The following is an 8,162-nucleotide window of genomic DNA, read 5'->3' as shown; positions in this document are numbered from 1 at the left end:
GCCTCCCGGTGTATTTCTGGTAGTCTAGCTGTGAGGTATTACTAGTCAAGTAATAAATGGTTGGGTTTTTTTTAATGGGGAAGGGGAAAGCAAGTGCTTTAATGTTCCTCTTACGTTAAGAAAAAGGGTCACTTACACCTAAAACAATTCCATCCTAGGGAAATCTTCTTGAAGATTAGGGATTCTTCTTGTCTCTTTACTGCTGCCCTCCTCAGGAACGGTGGCACCCGGCTCAGAGCCCTCGTGGGAGGACATGAGACCGCAAAAGAGCCGATTCCCCAAAGACACACCTGGGCCTGAACTTCGGGAATAATCCAGGCCTGGTGCTAGAATGGAGGGATAGCACCCAAAGCCGTCCCCAAGCTCTTGGATAAACCCCGGGGCTGAGAGACCAAGGAGCCTGGTGGCTCCAAGGATACCAGTTGCTCAGGGAGCTTACCTGCAAGGCTGGTCTCGGAAGGAGGCAGGACGAAATGGGTACCCTCGGCACCACGTGGAAGATCGGAAAGGATCCTAGGACGGAGCGGGAAGGCTAGGGGGAGAGGGTGGGGACCTGCCCCATATAAGGGGACAAAGCCTTATTTACATCTTGCCTGGGGCGGGAGTGGGCTGTTCCTGGACCCAGCATGCCTGGGGCAGAGGAGAGGGTGGGGCAGTCTCGGGAGATTTAGGGAATCTAGCTGGAGGGTCCAGCAGCAGCCACACCATTGAAACAAGCCCACACAGGCCCAGCTGCGCTGAGCTCTGAATTTTAGATCTTCTAGTTCAACCCTGAAGCCTGTCCTCTGCTCCAGGTCCTGCCGGGGGAGTTTCAACGTGGTTAGTCCTCATGAGGTCCTGTGTGGAGTGGCTTCTGCCCTTCTCAGACCCATCTCTATTCTGCCCCTTTGGGCTTCTCTCCCAACCACTCTGGTCTCATGCTGACCCAGCAGTTTAGTAACGGGGTCTTTACCTTAGTCATTCCCTCTGCTGGGAGTCTCAACCAAATCTCAAGAAATTCTCAAAAAAATTTTGTTTATATTTTATGTGTTGCTTTGTTTTAACAAGAGGGAGGGAGAAATATTAATTTGTTGTCCCACTTATTTATGCATTCATTGGTTGATTCTTGTATGTGCCCTGACTGGGGATCAAGCCCCCAACTTTGTGTCTGGGGGATGATACTCTGACCAACTGACCGGCCAGAGCCGAAGGCCCCTGTAGTCCGCGGGTCTTTAGGCACTCACCACTGAGTCAAACCAGCCAGGCCGGAAATTCTCAAATCTTAATTTCTCCTCTGACTGCCTCTGAAAATATTGCCACCTGTTTCCTCACTCTCAGTCTCCTTAAGTCTGCTCTACTTTTTATTTCATACATTTACTTTCTATATCACCATTGAATTAGCTTATTGTGTTCATTTCTTGTCTGGCTCTCCTAGCTAGAATAGAAGTGTTCTGAGGGCAGTTGTCTTTGCCTGTTTTGTTCAGATTGTGGACCAAAAAGGCAATTCTATGGAAAGTAACCTCACAGGGTGACCTACCTGGGCAGAGCGTGGTGGGTAGTCATGTCTAAGGCTTATAACTACTTTAGAGAAAGGTGTTAAGCCAGTCCCGTCCATTGTTCCGGTGCATCTAGTTTAACACACCTTTGAGATGCCAGAAATAATACCCTGGAAGGTGTAACCACCCTCAGGAGAGCACACAATCTTGTTAAATCTGTAATCCAATCCCCCCACTCACTTTCTCCCACCTTCCTTATGTTCCCTCCTTAATTTCACATTCATAAACTGCAAAACCTTTATGCTCCAGAGCATTTGAGATCTTGCTTCCTGGCAAGTGTCGTCAGATTACCCCAAATAAAATCTTATAAAAATCCTCTCCAGATTTGAATTTTATTTTATTTTTTACATCCACAAGATGTATCCCAAGCCCCTAGAACGGTGTCTGGCATATATAGTAGGTGCTCAATAATAATTGGGTGACGAATGAAAGAATTCTATGATGCTTTGACATTTGCTTTGCCTTGGCTCACCCTCCATGCCGACAGAGATGAGAATATTTTGTATCATAGGGAAACAAACTCAACAAAGAATCATCTTCTGTTTTAGATTACTGGGAGAAACGTTCAGCATAAGAGCAGCCCAAGCATTTTTTTTTTTTTCATTCGTGAAATATTTATTAGTGGTTCTGGTGTGCCAGTTGTACCCACACAGTTAGATTCTTAATTGTGCTTGGAGTAGCGGCCACCTGCATGGTGTGATGCACGGGTGCCGAGAACCTTCTCCGATTACTGGTGCCTTCTCGGATGCCCCCACGCCCCCAGCCTGTGCTGAGCAGTGGCTCCTTCCTTCTCGGGGGAGGACTCCCAGGAGAGCCTTTCCGCTCTCCCCCTCTGCTGACTTGGGGGGTCAGCCCAGCTCGGAAACACTTAGCTGAGACAAGGGAAAGAGAGGAAGGAGGCTCCACGGGAACGGGAATGGTGGGTGTCTCCTTCAAAGCTTTGAAGAGAACTATCTTCAAACAGTGATCCTTTGTTAACACAAAATTGTGTCCCTTTGACAAGGAAGATGCAGCGAGCCAGTGCAAATATGTTTCTCAGTTGTTGCTGTTTTGATTGTGTGTGTGTGTGTGTTTTGTTTTGTTATTTCGTTTTATGGAATTTATTGGAGAGACACCGGTTAACAAAATTATACAGGTTTCAGGTGCACAATTCCACAATGTACACTATATTGTATGTTTACCACCCCAAGTCAAGTCTCCTTCCCTCACCATTTGTCCCCCTGTGTTCCTTTCTCTACCTCACCGGACCCCACTTCCCTGTATGTGTGTTGTTGTTTTTTAAGGCAGTCTAATTCTATGGCTTCTGGATTTTGTATTGATAACCAGAATGGTGAGCCGGGTCCCAGGGTCACATCTTGAGACGCCAAAGAATGAGCTCCCTGGCCCAGAAGATTTAAGCAAAAGTGTGGGAAATGTATTACAAGCAGATGCAGACTCCCTGCAAAGAGAGGGGAACCCAGTAATGGGCTGCCTGTTACCTTGAAGTCCAGGGGTGTATATTTGCTACAAATCTGCTCTCTGTCTACCTGGGTCCTCACTGATTGATTCCCTCATTGTTCTTGCCCAGCACTGGACCTGAGCTTTCTCTGTTTCTGTGTGTCCATACACCTTGTTCCTGCAGGCCCTGCCTTGGTTTCCCATGCCCCCCTGCTCTGTATCCACAAACATTTTATTTTTTCAGCGTGGTTGGTCTCTCGTGTTAGGCTGCTCAAACTGCCCTTTCCTATGTTCCACTTGAGAAATGAATGGTGAGAACAGATCAAGAATGCCCCCAGCCTCTTTGGTTACTAGTAAAATACATATTTTTATTGTTTGTCTTTTTTTTTTTTCAATGATATCTTTATTAGGTTGAACTTTCTGATCCATGAACATAGTTTCCCTCTCCATTTACTTAGATCGTCTTTATTTCTTGCAACATGATTTTGAAGTTTTGTTTGTTTTATTAATCCTCACCCTACGATGTTTCTCCATAGATTTTTAGAGAGGAGTGGAAGAGAGGCAGAGAGACAGAGAGAAACATCGATGTGAGAAAGACACATTGATTGGTTGCCTCCCACATGCACCCTGACCAGGGCTGGGGATCAAATCTGCAACCAAGGTACATGCTCTTAACAGAAATCAAAACTGGGACCCTTCAGTCCATGGGCTAAGGTTCTATCCACTGAGCCAAACCGGCTTGCCACAGATTGCAGAACACAGGTGTGACTCAGAGGACCAGTATGGTGTGGGAGGGAAGCTGGCAGTAGTTTTTTTTTTTTTGTGTGTGTGTGTGTGTGTGTGTGTGTGTGTGTTTAATATGTTTTAAAAATGTTTTTATTTTGGAGAGGAAATGAGAGGAAGAGATACAGAAACATCAATGATGAGGGAGAATCTTTGATCAGCTGCCTTCTGCACGCCCCCTCCTGGGGACTGAGCCTGCAACCTGTGCATGTGCCCTTGACTTGGAACCAAACTATGACCTTCTGGTTCAGAAGTCGAGGCTCAATCACTGAGCCACGCCAATGGGGCATCTTTGGAACTCTTAATCTAATAGGGATTGACTTGTGAGCCCAGGACTCCCCAGGAAAATGCCATTTGTCAAAAAACCTTCTTTCTTGGTCAGCAGAGCCTCCCTCCCTGAAACCAATGAGAGGCAGGAGGCTTGAAATAGAAAGCTGGTCAGTTCCATCTGATTTTAACCCGGCAGTGGGTCTCAGGTTCTGCATTTGAAATGTGGAAATGTATGGTGTGACTTAAATGCCCGTGGACCAGTAAGTGGGTAAATAGAACATGGTGTATACATATGATGGAATGAATATTAAAACAAAATTAAATTCTGACGCATCTTCCTTTGGGGATGAACCTGTGGATGTTATGCTAGGTAAAATAAGCCAGTCACTCTTAGAGGACCTAGACGAGGCAACTTTTTTGAGATAGAAAATAGACTAGAGATCGCCAGGGGTGGGGGGAGTGAAGGACGGAGAGCTGTTTAATGGGCAGGGTTTCAGCCAGGGATGGTGAAGGGTCTGGAGGACAATGGTGCTGATGGTCGCACAACAGTGTGAAAGTACTTGACACTGAAGCAGGAACTTTAGAGTAATATAGTCAGGCTTAGGGATTTTTTAGAATTGGGGTTTAGGCGGAAAAACACAGGGCCACAGCGTGGAGAAGGTACATTTCCATAACACAAGGAAGCCAGGTGCAGTGACATTTCCATAAGACAAGGAGGCGACAACAGGTATATTTCCATAAGACAAGGGAACTGGAAGTAGCCAAGAAAGGTCATATTTACAAAATAAAGAGAAGGAAGCCCTTCACTCAGAAGGAGAAGAAGGAAGCCCAAAATGAATTGGAAAACCATAAGAAGGAGAGGGGGGATTAGAACCTCACACGTCCCCACTTGAGGTTCGACCTTTGAGCCCAGGAGTTACTATAGTAACCAGGGTAAGGGAAGAGTGACCAATCAGAGGGGATATCAAGGCACCAGGATCTGTAGCCTTTATAAGCCTTAGGGCAAAGGAACTCAGTGGGACCTTCCCCCCCCCCCCCCCCCCGCCCCACGTGGGAGTCCATTCTGTGGGACTCTTCCTCTCCCCACGTGGGAGTCTGTACTTGTTCTTCAAGAAATCTCCACCTTTGCTATACCACTTTCTGTCCGTGGGTTCATTCTTCGATTCCGGCGGACAAAGAATCCAGGTCCCAGTATCAAACTTCGGTATCAACACTACCTACACACTTAGAAATGCTTACGACAGAAAGTTTTATGCTCTGTGTATTAGAACACAACCAAACACAATGGATTGAGCAGGATTTGGAAGAGGTAAGGCACCCTGGGCTGGGTGCCGACTGTGGGCAACCCTGGACAGCCAAAGCCGCACCAGCGCTGGACAGCTCATCAGGAAAGCAGGGGACGCCAGGAGAGAAGACCCAACACCCAGCAGTGCGTTCAGCTGCCAGAAAAGGAGGCGTGTGCGTTATAAATAGCTGCTCAGACTAGCCCGGGCACACCCCGACTTAAGAGCTGCTCAGCTGTTAGCTGCCTGGGAGACTGGGAGCGTGGGGGCAATTGTTCACGCCTCCTCCCTCCTCACGAGCCACCTGCCATGGCCCGGCTCCAGCCCCCCTCCCGCTCACATCTGCCCAACGGCACCTGCAGCTGAGACCCTTGGGGTCCGGCCCCGACCAGACTTCTAGGCCACACTTCTTGGTGCTCCAGGAGCCAGTCAAGTCTGGGGTTAGAAAGAACCTCCTCTATTCTACAGATGGGATGACAGAGGGCAGGAGGCGAGGAGACGTGGCCCAGGTCCCACAGTGACCTGGGTGAGGGTGCCCTGTGCCTCTCTCTCTCCCGTACCCCACTGCCTCCTGGGTGCCAAGGCCTCCGTGGGGACAGGTAAGAGTCTGGAGTAGTGACTGAAACAAATCTCTTCCCCCTGGTGAGGCTGGGACATTGTCCATGTGCCATTAGATGACCATCTGCTGGGCTTGGCCCATATTATGCAGAGGGGATGATGACTTTTTTTCTTTTGTTGGTGTGTGTATAAACATCAACAGACTGTGTGTCCTGGCTGGTGGGTCAGTTGGTTGGGCTTCATCCCTTACACCAAAAGGCCCTAGGTTCGATTGCCAGTCGAGGCACATACCCAGGTTGTGGGTTCGATCCCCAGTTGGGGTGCACACTGGAGGCAACCAATTGATGTTTTTCTCTCTTACTTTGATGTTTATCCCTCTCTGTCTCCCTTCCCCTCTCTCTAAAATCAATAAGCATGTCCTCCGGTGAGGATGAACACAAACAAACCAACCAGAAGAGTGTGCAGAACCAATGTACATAGCCTAAATGGAAGGGGGTCAGGGTATGCCATTCCAAAATATGCCACTTAAAAAAAAATATGCCACTTAGACATAAAGATTATGAGCTGAAGGCACCTGAGAATCAGCCGGGGCAGCAAGCGCTCTCTGTCCCCTCTCCTCCCCCCTTTTCTTTGTTAAATGAAAGCAGGGCACCCCTTTTCCTTATGAAGATGCCCCTTCCTCTCACACCAGGAGGAGAAGAGCAACTGTCCCTGGGGATGGAGTGTCCACACTGAGATGAGTCTGCACAACCCATTCCCATGGACATGGCCCTATCTCTCAGTAGCTCCCCTCACGTATTTGCTAGTCATTTCCCCCCAGTTTTATCGTTCCCACTTTTCTTTGCTAAGTCCTTGTATTTTATATAAGTCGTCATATTTTAAATTGTATTTTAGAATTTGAGATACTGTTTCCACATAATAATATGCACAGAGCTTAAGCAGAGTTCGATGGGTTTTGGCAATCATATACAACCGTGCGACCATCACCCAAACCAAGATCTAAAAGACTCCTATTGCCTCCATATGTCCCTTCCTGCTCCCTTTTAGTCAGCTCTCTCATTCCAGCACCACAGTCACTACTGTGAATGTAAAAACATTCAAACCTGTAAAGAATTTTTGTCAGTTTATTTGAGAGAGAAACATCGATCAGCTGCCTCTTGCACACCCTCCACTGGGGATATGCCTGCATCCAAGGCACATGCCCTTGACCGGAATCGAACCCAGGACCCTTCAGTCCCCAAGCCGACGCTCCATCCATTGAGCCAAACCGGTTTCGGCTTATTTTGGATTTTTGAATGAAAGGAATGGTGTGATATGTATTTTTTAAAAATATATTTTACTGATGTTTTTACTCAGAGAAAGGGAGAGGGAGAAAGTTAGAAACATTGATGAGAGAGAAATATCAACCAGCTGCCTCCTGCACTCCCCCTACTGGGGATGGAGGTACATGCCCTTGATGGGAATTGAACCTGAGACACTTCAGTTCATAGGCCGAAGCTCTATCTACAGAGCCAAACGGGTTAGGGAGGTAGGTATTATTTTGTGTCTGCATTGTTCTGTGTCTGGCTTCTTTCACTCAGTGTGTTGTGAGTGAGATTATTTCAAGTCGTGGCCTGTGTCAATGGTCCATTCCTTCACTTGGTAAGTATTCCGCTGTGTGAATATGCCAGTCTGTTTACCTGTTCTCCCTGATTCTCACATGTGTGAATCACATTCTTATTTTCACTATATTCCAATGTATCAAGATTTGCTTTATAATTTGCCCCCCCCCCTTTTAAGGTAAGATTTCCTTCCTTTTTCCCCCCCAGATATTTTAAAATATTTAAAAAATATTTTAACATTAATGAGGGAGAGACATCAATCGGCTGCCTCCTGCATGCCCCCTGCTGGGGATGGAGCCCGCAACCAGGGCTTGTGCCCTGACCAGGAAGTGAAATGGTGACCTTTCAGTTCATGGGTTGACACTCAACCACTGGGCCATGCCGGCTGAGCTATTTACTTTTATTTTAAATTAATTTTTAACTCCCCCCCCCCTTTTTTTTGGTCTTTTTGTTTGTAGGTTGGTTTGAATTTTTATGAGTTTATCTGAGCCAAACTGACGACAGATGCGGAGAGCGAGATTTCAAATGCTCCATAGAGTGTTGAATTTAGCTTTTTACATTTTGACTTGTTTAACAGGCAGTTGAACGAGTACTTGCCAAGTTCTAACCACTTAAAATATTCACTAATTTAAACCTTATAAAAACTCTATTCATTATTTCAATTTTGCAGACGAGGAACCAGAGGTAGAGACGGT

The sequence above is a fragment of the Pipistrellus hanaki genome (assembly GCF_964339955.1).
Source record: "Pipistrellus hanaki genome assembly, chromosome: 10".
Classification (NCBI taxonomy): domain Eukaryota; kingdom Metazoa; phylum Chordata; class Mammalia; order Chiroptera; family Vespertilionidae; genus Pipistrellus; species Pipistrellus hanaki.
The sequence above is the reverse complement of the archived record's forward strand: the minus strand, read 5'-3'. Positions refer to the sequence as shown.